Below are 15623 nucleotides of genomic sequence, written 5' to 3'. Positions count from 1 at the left end.
GGTAGTGCTAGTTGGAACATGGGAGTTGTACAAGTTGTTAGTGAGGCTGCACCTTGTGTACCTCAGAGTTTTTCGTCATCCTGTTCAAATTTTAAAGTTCAAAGTAAATTTATCATCAAAGTACATATGTCACCAAGAACAACCATAAGATTCATTTTCTTGTGGGCAGACTCAATAAATCCATTGAATAATAACCAGAAAATCAATGAAAGACCACAACAACTTGGGTTCAACCAGTGTGGAAAAGACAATAAACTGTGCAAATACAAAAAAGGAATAATAATTAAGCAATAAATATCAATATGAGATGAAGCATCTTTGAAAATGAGTCTATTGGTTGAGGGAACATATCAATGATGGGGCAGGTGAAGTTGAGTGAAGATATCCCCTTTGGTTCAAGACCCTGATGGTTGAAAGGTAGCAACTGTTGCTGAACCTGGTGGCGTGAGCCCTGAGGCTCCTATACCTTCTTCCTGATGGCAGTAGTGAGAAGAGAGCATGTCTGGGTGGTGGGGGTCCCTGATGATTGATGCTGCTTTCCTGCGACACTGTTTCATGTAGATGTACTCAATGGTGGGGAGACCTTTACTAGAACAAGACTGGGACATATCCATTACTTTTAGTAGGATTTTCCATGCAAGGGTATTGGTGTTTCCAGACCAAGCGTATGCAGCCAGTCAATATAATCTCCACCACACATCTATAGAACTTTGTCAAAGTTTTAGATGTCATGCCTGTTACGGGAAAGACACAGTTAAACTGGAAAGACTGCAGAGAAGAGTTACAGGGATGTTGCTTGGGACTAGAGGGCCTGAAGGAGACTTGCTTTCTCTCTGCAATATAGGGAGAGATTGGCCCGGCTTGTTTTTTTTATTGCTTAGAATGTAGGAGAATGAGGGGTGATGTGACCTTAAGGAAATGTTTAAAATTTGAGAATCATGGATAAGGTGGATGGTAGGGGAGGCCAAAGTAGGGCATATAGATTCGGGGAGAGAGGGGAAAGGTTTAAAAGGGAGGAAGGGCCAACTTATTCACACAGAGGTGGTGAGTATATGGAACAAGCTATTGGAGGAAGTAGTTGAAGCAGATACAATACTATCATTTAAGAAGCACTTGGTACATGGAGGGGAAGGGATATTAGCTGATTGCAGAAAATTGACTGGTTAGCAGCGACTGGTGGGGCCAAAGGGCCTGCATCTTGTGCTATATTCTGCTATGACTCGATGATTCTAAGGAGAGTGACTGCTTCTATCCTTCTCCTGGGTGACGTTGGTTGAGATTAGGGAAAACTTTGAAGGAATGGCTTTGGGGATCTACTCAGGCAGATGGGGACTTCAGGTTCAGCATCTCAGCTAAGGGACAGGATGGCTGGAAAGATCCCTTCTATTACCTTCAGGAAAAGGAGAGTAGTATGGCACATTATCCAAGGAAACGAGGTGGTGAGTTGTTCCACCAGCTCCAGGTACCTACCACTGCCAGAAGCTTGAGGTGTCTGCAGTGGTCCCAAGAAATGTTTCAAACTGAGTGAACTGTGTGGTTTCCATGGAGATGGACAATTGTTCTTTCAGAAACCCATCACTAGTATAAATATTTGCTGAACTGCATCCAGTACAATCAAAACCAATTGGCACTTGGAAAGTCCAAGCAAATATAAGTAATAACAATTAGGGTTTTGTTAAATGTCACCATTCCCGACTGTGCACAGATGATCCAAATAAATTACAATTGACCTCTGACCTATGACATCATGTCATGAGTCTCAAAATCTCAGTCTTATTGAACAAAGCATTGAACATTCCGGGGAGGAAATTTTCAAACAACTGATCTTATTTTGACTTAAATTAGAAAGTAAGTCATTATACTTTCAAAAACATTTCATCCAATTTTCCAGTGAGCAGACATTTTAATAAATATAAAGTGCTGTTGCAATGCTGATGACGCAATCTGAAGTATGAGGAAACATTGAATAGGATTTTATTCCCCAGAGCGTAGGAGAATGAGGGGAGATATGATACAGGTATACAAATTATGAAGGGTATAGGTGGTGTATATACAAGCACCTTTTATTGCAGACATTGGGTAAAATTATCTAGAGATTATAGGTTAAGGGAGAAATACGCTCCTGTATATATGCATATATGTTAGTGTTCTTCTACACTGTAGCCCATCCACTTCAAGGTTTAACATGTGCATTCAGAGATGCTCCTCTGCACACCACTATTGTAATGCGTCATTATTTGAGCTACTGTTGCCTTCCAATCAGCTTGAACAAGTCTGGCCATTCTCCTCTGATCTCTCTCATTAGCAAGGCATTTTAACCTACAGTATGTGGCTCACTAGATGCTTTTTGTTGTTCACACCATTCTCTGTAAACTCTAGAGACGTGCGTGAAAATCCCAGGAGATCGGCAGTTCCTGAGATACTCAACTGACCCTGACTAGCACCAATAATTATTCCAAGTCAAAGTCATTTAGATTACATTTCTTCCAAATCTGATGGTTAGACAGAACAACTGAACCGCTTGACCATATCTACATGCTTTTATGGGACAGAGTTTACCCCCATTACTGCTGATGACCACTAACATTCATTTTCAAACCACAGAAAGGTGTTCCGCTAAAAACATCAGTGCAGACCAGAGGACAGTCTCAGAGTAGAGGGGAGTCCTTTTAGAACAGAAATGAGGAGGAATTTCTTTAGCCAGAGGCTGCTGAATCTTTGGAATTTGTTGCCACAGCCAGCTGTGACCAAGTCTTTCTGTATATTTAGACCATGAGGACGTACAACACAGAAGCAGAATTAGGCTATTTGGCCTATCGAGTCTACTCCACCATTCAATCATGGCTCCCTCCTCAGCCCCATATCCCAGCCTTCTTCCCATAACCTTTGATACCATGTCTAATCAAGAACCTGTCAAGCTCTACCTCAAGTATACCCAATGACCTGGCTTTCACAGCTGCCTGTGACAACAGATTCTACAAATTCACCACCCTCTGGCTAAAGAAATTTCTCCACATCTGTTTTAAATGGACACCCCCTCTATCCTGAGGCCGTGCCTTTTGTCCTAGACTCCCCCACCATGGGATACTACTATTCCGTCTAGGGCTTTCAGCATTTGGAAAGTTTCAATGAGATCCCCCTTCATCCTTCTGAATTCCAGCTAGTACAGACCCAGAGCTATCAAGTATTCCTCACATGATAACTCGTTCATTCTGGAATCATCCTTCTGAACCTCCTCTGAACCCTCTCCAATGGCACTACATCTTTATTTAGATGAGGAACCCAAAAACTAATCACAATACTCAATGTGAGGCCTCACCAGTGCCTTATAAATCCTTAGCATCACATCCCTGCTCTTGTATTTTAGAACTCTTGAAATTAATGTTAACATTGCATTTGCCTTTCTCACCACCGTCTCTACCTGCAAGTTAACCTTTAGTGTGTTCCACACAAGGACATTGTCCAGCATTGTATTTAATTTGCCACTCTCTTGTCCATTCTCTTAATCTGCAGCCTTTCTGTTTCTTCAACACTACCTGTCTCTCCACCAATCCTCGTATCATCTGCAAACTTGGCAACACAGCCACCTATTCAAAGCTATCATCTAAATCATTGACATACAGCATAAAATGATGTGGTCCCAACACTGACCCCTACAAAACACCACTACCTACTGCCGGCCAACCAGACAAGGATCCTTTTATTCCCACTTGCTGCCTCCTACCAATCAGCCACTGTCGCAACCATGGCAGTAACTTTCCCGTAATTCCATGGGCTCTTAACTTGGTAAGCTGCCTTATTTGTGGCATCTTGTCAAAAGTGTTCTGAATGTCCAAATATACAACATCCTCTGAATCCCCTTTATCTATCCTACATGTTATCTCCTCAAACAATTCCAACAGGCTCATCAGGCAGGATTTTCCCTGAAGAAAACCACGCTGACTTTGTACTATCTTGTCCTGTGTCACCAAGTACTGTACTCCAAAACTTCATCCTTAACAATTGACTCCAACATCTTCCAACCAGAGGTCAAGCTAAGTGGTCTACAATTTCTTTTTTGCTACCTTCCTCCTTCCTTAAAGAGTGAAGTGACATTTTCAATTTTCCAGTCCTCTGGCACTATTTCAGACTCCAAAGATTTTTTGAGAGATCATTACTAATGCCTCCACAATCTCTAGGATGCACAGTTCATCTGTTCTGGTTGACTTTTATGTACCCTTAGGTCTTTCAGTTTTTTTGAGCACCTTCTCCCTTGTAATAGTAACTGCATTCACTTCTCTTCCCACACACTGTTCAACATTGAGCACACTGCTAATGTCTTCCACAGTGCAAAATACTCATTTAGTTCAACCATGATCTCCTTGTCCTCCATTATTATCTCTCCTGCTTCATTTTCTTGTGGTCCTATACCCACTCTCATCTCTTTTTTTAAAAAACATACTTGAAAATGCTTTTACTATCCACTTTGATATTGCTTCCTAGCTTGCTTTCACATTTCATCTTTTCCCTCCTAATGTTTCTTTTAGTTGCCTCTGTAGGTTTTTAAAAGCTTCCCAATCCTGTCTTCCTGCTAATTTTTGCTTTGTTTTTGGAATACATCTATCCTGCACCTTCCTCATTGTTCTCAGAAACTCATGCCATTGCTTTCTGCTGTCATCCCTGCCAGCATCTCCCAATTTACTTTGGCCAACTCCTCTCTCATACCACTGTAATTTCCTTTATCCCACTGAAATACTGCTGCATCAGACTTTCTCCCCATCAAATTTCAAGTTGTTCTCAATCATATTGTGATCACTGGCTCCTAAGGGTTCTTTTACCTTAAGCTCTTGTTATGAATGCACCACAGCTCTGAGGGACCGAAGGTGGGGGAGCCCTCCTTTGTGCAAGAGCATTATTGGGTTGGCTCAGAGGACCGAGGAAATGAGAGAGACCTGGCCATTGTCTCCTGGAGACCACGTTTGTGGATTGGGGACTATGCTATGTGCAAGCCCTCGGGCAAAGTGGGCTGGTTGAGAGAGAGATTGCATCATCCCAACCTGATTGACATCTGAGACCCCGTGAGGAAGTATAAAAGAGAGTCTGGGGAAACAACCCCTCCAGACGCACCAGAAGAAACGCTAACATGGTAGCGGGAAGCCATTTGAAGCCCGCGGGACAACGGGAAGCCCGCTCCCCTGATTCAACAGATTCGCTTCATAAAAGACCCGGGCAAGTTTCTTTCCTCACCAATCTCTCTCTCTCTCCAACAAGTGAAAACCCAGCGGTCCCCCCCCCCCCCCCCCAAAAGGCTGAGGCCTGCCAGAACTGAGTGACTTTTATATTTCCATCAGACAATATATTATCCCCTAGACAAACGATCGAGCTGTTTCTTATTGATGGTTATTATTAGACCCGCGCTTTTAGATTGATTAGTGACGACGTATGTTATCTGAATGTTTGTATTAATCGTATTTTTGTGCCCCTTCATAAATAAAGACTTTTAAAAATAGTACCATCAGACTTCAACGGACCTCTCTATCTTTGCTGGTAAGTGACCCAGTTACGGGATTTCGTAATACTCTCTAATCACTCCTGGTTTATTACAAAAGACCCAATCCAGTGGTAGGCAGCTCAATGACAAACTGCTCTAAAAAGCCATCTTGTAGGCATTCAACAAGCTCACTCTCGAGATCCATTACCAATTTGATTTTTCCAATTGACCTGTACGTTAAAATCTCCCATGACTATCATAACATTGACCTTTTGCCATACCTTTTCTATTTTCTGTGGTAAAATGTGATCCACATCCCAGCCACTGTTGGGAGGTCTGAATAGAACTGCCATCAGGGTCCTCTTACCCTTGCAGTTTCTAACTCAGCTCTCAAGGATTGAACATCTTCCAATCCCATGTCACATCTTTCTACCGATCTGATGAAATTCTTTACCAGCAGAGCCTCGCCACCCCCTCTGCCTACCTTCCTATCCCTCTGATACATCGTGTAACCTTTTATATTCAGCTCCTAACTACAACCATCCTTCAGCCACAATTCAGAAAGAAGAGTTGGCTACAACATACCTGACGATCTGTAATAGTGCAACAAGTTTGTGCCCACCTTATGTCTTATACTCCGTACACTGAGATATAACACATTGAAACTGTATCCCTAATGCACTGATACTCTCCCTGCTGGCTGTAATTAAGTCCTGTCATCTGCCTGCCCTTCCTGACAGTCTGACTGCAGACTGTTTGCTTTTTTACCATCTATCCTTTCCCGATTCCCTTCACTCTGGTTCCCAACTCCCTACCAAATTAGTTTAAACCCTCCCCAACAGCTCAGGTAGCGCTTAAGGCAGAGTTTGATAGATTATTGATTGATCAGGGCATAAAGTGATTCGGGGAGAAGGCAGGAGAATGGAGCCAAGAAGAAAAGTGGATCGGCATTGATTAAATGGTGGAGCAGACTCGTTGGGCCAAATGGCTTTATTCTGCTCCTCTATCTTTTGATTTTATGGTCTTAGAATGCAGAGATGGACTGTTTCTTGGGGCTACAATGACAGATCAAATTCAAGGGGATATCTAATCATGGAAATGCTGATCGATTGTCCCATTTACCCTGGAAAAAAGAAATACAGCAAGTTTACAAACAAAGGACCCTCCTCTTGACATATTCTCCCGAATGCAAATCAGAAGTTTCCCTATTACGGCAGGAATGATCCAAAGGGAAACCAGAAAAGACCCCCCCCCCCCCCCACCCGCCCCACTGTCTCAGGCCTATGTGGCAAGCCAAAATGGCTGGAACATTCTCCCATTTTTACCGGCGCTGGGATGAACTTGCCCTTGATGGGGGTTACCTCATGCTGGTATTGTGAGTTGCTCTGCCATACAAGCTGAGAGCTGATGTGTTGGAGGAGCTACATGCTGCACACCTAGGTGTGGCCATTCTGTATTGAGTTGGCGTTTATAGCTAAGCAAGGAGGAGTATAGTTTATTTAATATTTCAGTAATATTGCAAATATATTATTTGATTGAAAATTCTTTGTTGTTCACATATTTAATTGGAGGTTATATCTAAGAATATATGAATGGCATGCACCATCATGTCATACATATTTGCTTGCCTTAAGTAAAAAAAAACTAATCATACTCAAGTTATTCCCAGCTTTATGCTTTCTTTTCATTAGTTTTATGTTTTGAAGTCCCAAACCACAAGACTGTGTCTTACGGTTTTATGATCCTAATACTGGACATTTCCCTCTCCACCTCAGACCCGAAGCAGGGTATCAACCCTCTCCGTCCAGCACAGATGCTGCTTGGCCTACTGGGATACTGTAGGGAGGTTCTAGTGTGGTTGGGAGAGCTTTTGAGAGAAAATCCAGGGAAATCAATGGACCAATGGGATTATTCATATATCTTTGAGAGCTGGGAACACCCCGATGCAGCAAATAAACACCCTTTATAAACCATATAACAATTACAGCACAGAAACAGGCCATCTCGTCCTTTCTAGTTATGCAACTAGAAATAAAGATCTGACGGAATCACAAAGAGTACACAGGTCACGTCCTCATTTCGGGGGATCTCCTGGTTAACTTGCTCCTGGGCCTGACAACGCTGGCCATTCATGACTCTGGCAGCAGACAGTTGAGGGTTTTGCCTGAGTATCTGCTGGGGTTACGGCTGTCCCTGAAGATGCCAGAGGTGGGTTTTTTCACACAGAGAATTGTAAGCACCCGGTATGCATTGCCAGGGGTGATGGTAGAGGCAGATATATTAGGGACATTTAAGAGACCCTAAACAAGCACATGGTGTGAAAGATAAATGGAGGCGTATGGGCAACGTCAGACTGAATTTAGAGTAGGTTAAACGGTCAGCCCAACATCATGGGCTGCAAGGCCTGTACTGTTCTATGTTGTTAATATAAACAGATTAACCAAGCACTGTTATTCAAAGAACAAAATTTATTCCAGTACACCAGGTTTCAGGCAAATAACCTGTCAAAAGAATGAATAGGCAAGGAACTCTATTCCATAGTCAGTTAACCATGTACATTACTGTATTTAAACTAGAATGTACAAAGTAAAGCCATTACACCTCATTGACCTCAAAGTCCCAGCTGGAGATTTTCAGGAAGCAACGAAGAAGGCTGATGCGAACAAGGTATTAGACATTGTCTATACGGTCTTTAGTAAGGCACTTGACAAAGCCTTGCATAAAGACAAGAGATTCTACGGATGCTGGAAATCCAGAGTAACATATACAAAATGCAGGAGGAACTCAGCAGGTCAGTCAGCATCTAAGGAGAGGAATAAATAGTCAACCTTTTGGGCTGAGACCCTAAATCAGGACTGGGAAAAAATAGGGGATGGGAGGATAGCAGCAGAGATCAGAGAGGGAGCAGCGTGAAAGGGTTTAATTGAACTCCCACCAAAGAGAAAGTTTAAACTTCTTCAGGCTAGGCATACCTCCAAGATGCTTCACGGTAGCACACAAAATGCTGGAGGAAGTCAGCAAGTCAGGCAGCATCTGTGAAAGGAAATAAACAGTCATTGTGGGTCCTGCATGGTAGCTAGTCCTGAATATTAAGGCACAATGGATCCAAGGTGAGTTGGATAATTAATACAAAGGTGGTTTGTTGATTGGAGGCAGAAAGAAAGGATACTTCTCTGACTTTGAATCTGTAAGTCCCCTGTTTCTCCAAGTTCAAGTTTATTGACATAGATCATACCTCCAAATGAAACAATGTTCCTCCAGACCAAGGTATGGAACACGATACATATAACTCACATACACAACACAAAGTAATATTCCCACAAAAATATATTCCAGAAAATTAACAACAGTATACAGTATGATGCTATTGACACTTCATACACGATGAGACCTGGGTCATGGTGAGGAGTTCAGTAGGTTTACGCCTGGGGGAAGAAGCTGAACCCAAAGTCCTTGCTCTAATACTACAGTACCTCCTACCTGATGGTAGGGGGTCAAAGAGATTGCCAGATGGATGGGAGGGATCCTTGACAATGTTAAGTGCATTGTACTTGCACAATGCAATACTTATGAGGATAATTATTTAAAGAATAAGTTGTTGCTTGTGTTGTTCTGCGGAACATTGTGGGCATACTATGTGTGGTGAACTATGTGCCTGTCGGGACACGCCCCTGCTGACTGCTCCTGTGGCTCCTCCCACAGGCCCCTGTATAAAGGAGATCTGCGGCCTGATGCTCGGCCTCAGTCTCCAAGACATTGTATGATAGACACTCACTCCTGGTTCCTTCTTCCAGTCAATAAAAGCCAATATCTCTCCTTACGTCTCAGTGTGAGTTATTGATGGTGCATCACTATGTTAGCACCAGAATATGTGATGATACTTGCACGCTGCCCACAGCACATCCTCAGTTAATACAACACATTTCACTTTCTAATGATAGTTAAATAACTCTAAATCTGAAACATCATACATTTTGCAATTGCACATATGACCTTCCTCCTGAATTTTCTTCAATACGGAGACTTGAAATGGCAAATTACCAACCTTGCAGGATGTGGTGATCTCTCAGCTCTGTTCTGCCAGTCAAGTGTGTGATTCCACAGGAGGTGATTAAATCTCCTGGAGAGCACACTTTGTGTTTGTTATGGCTTTAAAAAACTCTGTTTTTTCTCTGCCACAGGGCTGCAAACTCCCTACACTATTGATCTGATACGAAAGCAACAAACAAGATGGATTGGGAGTTTTTAAATGGATTTTCATGAGTTAACTGGTTGTAAATTAGATCATTCCAATTAGCAGCTGCAACGTTAAAAGCATTATCACTAGCCAATCACAGAAATAGAGACTTCTGTAATAGACAAGCAGCTGCAGATGCTGGAGCCTGGAGTACAAACAATCTGCTCGAGAAACTCAATGGGTCGACTTTAAGCATTGCAATCCTGCATCAGTACTGAGAATGGGTAGACAGCTGCAGAATATAAATCCTCATCGCTGCTCACCGGTAGCGTAATCATGTCATGGTAAGCTCTTCATCCACGAGGGTTAAGTATGACAAAGAGAGCTCAATAGCACCTCTGCTTCCTTAGATATCTGCAGAGATTTGGCATGACATCAAAAACATTGACAAAATACTATAGATGCGTAGCAGAGGGAGTAATGACTGGCTGCATCACAGCCTCATACCAATGCCGAATGGAGGATTCTAAAAGCACAGCGGATTCAGCCCTGTACATCATGACAAGGCCCTCTCACTCATTGAGCACATCTACATGCTGTCATAGGAAAGCAACATCCATCATCAAAGATCCTCACCACCCAGGCCGTGCTCTTTTCTCACTGCTGCCATCTGGTAGAAGGTACAAGAGTGTCAAGACTCGTACCATCAAGTTCAAGAACAGTTACTACTCCTCAATAATCAGCCTCTTGAACAAAATGGGATAACTACGCTTATCTATTGAGATGTTCCCACAGCCAATGCTCTCACTTTAAGGTCTCCCTATCTTGTTATTTCATGCACTTGTTATTCATTGCTATTTATTTACAGTTGCATTTGCACAGTCTGTTGTCGTCCATGCTCTACTTGATCTTACACTGATCCTGTTATAGTCACTATCCTATAGATTTGCTAAGAATGCCTACAGGAGAAAAAATCTCAGAGTTGTATGTGGTGACATACATGTACTCTGATAATAAATTTTACTTTGAATCTTTGAAAGTTTTAACATAAGCTGCTTTTTTTGGGTTAAAAGTAAATGCATCCTCTGAAAAGGGACTGAGATTTAAAATGGTTAGCAAGAGGAAAATGTTAACAGTGAAACATCGAAGTTCAAATGTATCATCAAAATATACATACCATTCACAATCTTGAGATTCATCTTCTTGCAGTCAGCCACAAAACAAAATAAACACTATGGAACTCACAAAAAGCTACACACAATAAATACCACCACATATCCAAGGTGCAAAAGAAGACAAATTGCACACTTAAAAAAAGGGTAAACAAATAACACGTGGAACATGAACTGCAGAGTTCCTGAAGGTGATTCCATGACTGCGGAGCCCGTTCAGCATTGGCCCACAGGCCATCCCAGCAGTGCAGGATCCAAGACTCTTGCCCCTCTTGCCCAGTGAGAATAGAGAGAGACCAGTCATATCCAGGCAGACAGCACTGAACACCTGCTCATCTTCTGCTCTCAGCCTCGACGATTCTAATCTCACTTGACCCTATAATCTGTGTGTTGAAATGGAGCTGAGCATTGGTTCGTCTTCCACTGTCAGGCTTTGCTGCACTGTCCACTCCCAGCAACGGCTGTCCCAATGTACCAGCGCTCCTGAAAATATTACTTGCTGAATCTCCCAGGATACTGCAAGAACACCAGTTCATTTAGATGACTCAAAAGTACATCCCTTAAAGGAAAATTGCAGTTTGTGGACTGCAGCGATCACAGTTCAGAAGTACATCTACTAGAGTATCTAGTAGTTTTGTGAGCTGCCTGAAAAATGCCACCATTGGTTACCAGTGCCATCCTGGAGACAATGTTGAACACGACGAAATCAAAGATCAGCAGTGTGTCCGTGTTGATAAGTCCACTGCCATACAATTAACATCTTTGAAGCTATGATGATTTCAACTCTGTTTGTGAGATCTTGCTCTATGTGGGTTGAATTACTTCAGTTATAGTGACCAACCTGGATGAGAAGTTAGCAGCTACACTTAAAACACACCAGGCAAAGTTTAACTATGTGATCAATGCCAAATTATACACTCAGAGGCCACTTTATTAGGTACACCCGTATGCCAATTTATGAGTGCAAATATCCAATCTGCCAATCATGTAGCTGCAACTCAGTGTATAAAAGCATGCAGTACAGTCAGGAAATTCAGTTGTTGTTCAGACCAACCATCAAAATGGGGAAGAAATGTGATCTAAGTGACTTTGACCGTGGAATGATTGTTGGTGATAGTTGGGGTGATTTGAGTATTTCAGCAACTACTGATCTCCTGGGATTTTCACCCACAACAGTCTCCAGAGTTTACAGTGCATGGTGTGAAAGACAAAAGAGAACATCCAGCGAGCTGCAGTTCTGTGGCCGAAAATGTCTTGTTAATGAGCAAGGTCAGAGGAGAATGGCCAGACTTGTTCAAGCTGACTGGAAGGCAACAGTAACTCAAACAAAAATGCATTGCACCAGTGGTGTGCAGAAGAGCATCTCTGAATGCACAACTTATCTAACCTTGAAGTGGATGGGCTACAGCAGCAGAAGACCATGAACACACACACGCAGTAGCCACTAAATTAGGTACAGGAGGTATCTAATAAATTTGGCCACTGAGTCTAGAACAGAAAACAGTACAGTGGAGGAGTAGGCCTTTCAAACTATGGTGCCTAGGCCATATATTTTGCCACACTAAACTAAATGCCTTCTGTCTGTACTTGGTCCATATCCCTCCATTCCCCATGTAATCATGTACCTCAGTGAAAGCCTCTTAAACACCACTATCGTAACTGCTTCCACTACTGCCCCTCGCATCCTGCAGAAAGCAATGTCAGGGTTGGATGTGGTGACATGTTTACTTTGAAATTTGATCATCCCATTCCAGGCACCTATAACTGTGGAAGACAAATCACACTCCATACACTTCCCTTAAACTTTTCTCCTCCCACCTTAAGCGCACGCGCTCTACTATTTGACATTTCTACCCTAGGTATAAAGATTCCGACTGTCTAAGCGATCTGTGGAACAAATTGTTCATTCATTACGTGCCGTGTCGGATGACATTGGCGATCATGGTCTTTTCATGACCATGGTTGTTCCTGGCATATTTTTCTACAGAAGTGGTCTTCTGTTGCCATCTTTTGGGCAGTGTCTTTACAAGCTGGGTGATCTCAGCCATTATCAATACTCTTAACAGATTGACATCAGTATTTACAAAATTAGGACGTGATATACACCAGCTGCCCATACAGTCATCCACCACCTACTCCCACGGCTTCACATGACCCTGATTGGAGGTAGAGGAGGGGGTTAAGTAGGCGCTACACCTTGCCCCAGGCTAGCAGAGGGAAAATGTGCCTTAAATCTCCTTGGATAGAGATGCCTCTCCACCCCACCACCCTGGTTGATCTAATAATGTTATCAATTTCTATCTGGTCCCTCAGCCTTTGACACTCCAGAAAAAAACTACTCAAATTTGTTCAACCTCTGCATACAGCATATGTCATCTAACTGAGGCAAAGAACTGTTGAATCTGTTCTGCACCCTCTCCAAAGCTTCCATATCCTGACATTTAATGAGGAGAATGAGGGACTGTACGCATTATCACACTCTTTCTGGATCCTGTGTAACCTGCCAAGAAGCTACCTGAACACAAAAACGTTTCATAAACACTCGGCAGCACGACACTGTAGTGGTTAGCATAATGCTGTTACAGCCCAGCAACCCTGGTTCAGTTCCCATGTCATCTGTAAGGAGTTTGTACATTCTCCCCACGACGACATGAGCTTCCTCCAGGTGCTCTGGTTTCCTCCCACATTCCAAAGACGTATGGGTAGTGGTCATTCGAATCGAGTAAGATATTTTCCTAAGGGGTTGTCTATTGGTGGGTTGTAGGATCCACATATTCTGGGTTCGTAGTTTAATTAGTCACATGGGTGTAATTAGGCAGTGTGGGCTCGTTGGGCCGGAAAAGCCTGTTACTGTGTAGGATCTCCAGATAAATAAAAATAAAACCTATTCTCTTCCGTCATCTCGCTCACCAATTCTGCACAGTGTCTCCCAATCCACAGAGAGAAGACAGAAGCAGGACCTCAATGACTGCCTATGAATGAGAGTTGTGATCAAACTGGGATATCAATAGTTAAATTCTCTCCTCCACCTGAAGGGCTTCTGCTGTTTAGTGGGTTAAACACATTTCTTGGCACAAATACAAAATACTGAATGGCACTCTTTGCTGTGATCTACCTTGCTTCAAATTCTTTGGCTTCAGTCCCTTGCCAAACAATACTCATTATCAGCAAATATAGGGTTACATTGAAATTCTAAACTATACTTTGTCCTTGGGGAAACTAACCTTTTGTTGCTTTAGCTGTAGCACATCAGAATTACAGCACTTTCAGATTCCTCATATGTAAGATGGTGTTTAGGTTTGGATTCAGATCTATTTATCACATGTACATCGAAACAGACTGTGAAATACTGTACATCATTTGCATTAACAATCATAGTTAATCTTACCACAGTAGGTTACTTTCTTAGTACTACGTCAGTACTCTCAGTTTCTTTCTCATTGTAGATTAAGGGTAGGTTCATTGTACATACACAAGAAAGTCTGCAGATGCTGGAAGTCCAAAGCAACACTCGCAAAACGCTGGAGGAACTCAGCAGGTCAGGTGGCATCTATGGAAAAGAGTAAACAGTTGATGTTTTGGGCTGAATACAAGATCTTATTTAGTTGTTTAGAACCGTAGGATCGGACGGCCCACAAATTGGCCCTCTAGATCCACCTCATGTATGCTGAGACTGTGATAGTTATCTTCATTAATCCTATTTGCCTGCATTGTGCTCCTACACCAACCTTTTTTATGCCATGGACTGCTACCATTAACTGAGGCATCCATGGACCTCTGGTTGGGATCCACTGTCCTACACCATTCCCATCCATGTGCCAATGCCCTTCAGACACTTAATATAATTTATTCTGATTGGAAGTAACTGAGCTGCAAGACTCAGACAAACATCATTGAAAGAAATCATTGCTCCATCTCATCATAGAGCGTCTTAGGAGAGAAACAAGCCTTTCGGCCCACCAAGTCAATGCCAGCCCTTAAGCGCCCAGTTTTACACACAAAGCTACTGTAGTATTTGTAAAAAAAACTTCTGACACTCACGTTGGTTGTCTCAAATATTCAACAGTCCACCTGTACATGAGGGGCAATTTACAGAAGGCAACTTATATGGCACTCTGAATATTTTTGGGATATAGGGAGCCAGGTCACTAGCACTGCGAGGAAGCAGCTCTACCAGCCGAGCTAATGGTATCACTTCAATGAAAAGGAATGTCTTAATTAAGCATCTCTTACTGTACTTAAGAGTGTTCCGTCCTGGTTTGTTGTTCCCGTCCTGTAAGCAGAAGCTCTCTTTCCAAAAGTCCACCTCTCGCTGCCACCTGCAGGTATCGATTCAGTGGGACAGGAAGAGGTGAGGGCAGTGTGGGAGGAAGAGGAAGAACTAGAAAAAAGGGATGGGGAGTACCTTATGTACTTACTCCCTTGTCCTTTCACTCCGCCCATTTCAAACTAAGCCAGTGCCCCAGGCTAGGGGTGTGACTGACAACTCAAACATTCACCAGTTTGCTATAAGAGAAATAGTATACTGTACCACATTATCTGTAATTGCTTAACTTGTGTGACTGGTTTCCAAGGTTAAGCAATTCCTTCCCCAACTCTCTTTGTAAATTAGAATATAAATAAACTCAGTGGCCGCTTTGTTAGGTACACCTGTACAACCTGCTTGTTAATACAAATATCGGGTCAGCCAATCATGTGGCAGCAACTCAATACACATAAACAGGCAGATATATGAGGTGTGATTGATAAGTTCGTGGCCCAAGGTAGAAGGAGTCAATTTTAGAAAACCTAGCATATTTATTTG

General features: G+C 42.6%; 1 long non-coding RNA gene across 1 annotated transcript; it reads right to left on the bottom strand.

The window, feature by feature from the left end:
• Positions 1-6764: 6764 nt before the first annotated feature.
• On the bottom strand, positions 6765-15207 carry LOC132406467 (uncharacterized). Its single transcript, XR_009516175.1, has 4 exons — positions 15053-15207; positions 14208-14369; positions 8443-8503; positions 6765-8273 (listed from the first exon to the last, which is right to left on the bottom strand). It is a non-coding gene; the product is annotated as an uncharacterized LOC132406467 (long non-coding RNA).
• Positions 15208-15623: the final 416 nt, after the last annotated feature.

The sequence above is a fragment of the Hypanus sabinus genome, chromosome 2 (genome assembly GCF_030144855.1).
Source record: "Hypanus sabinus isolate sHypSab1 chromosome 2, sHypSab1.hap1, whole genome shotgun sequence".
NCBI lineage: Eukaryota > Metazoa > Chordata > Chondrichthyes > Myliobatiformes > Dasyatidae > Hypanus > Hypanus sabinus.
Note: the sequence above shows the minus strand (reverse complement) of the source record. Positions and strands in the feature narration are given on the sequence as shown.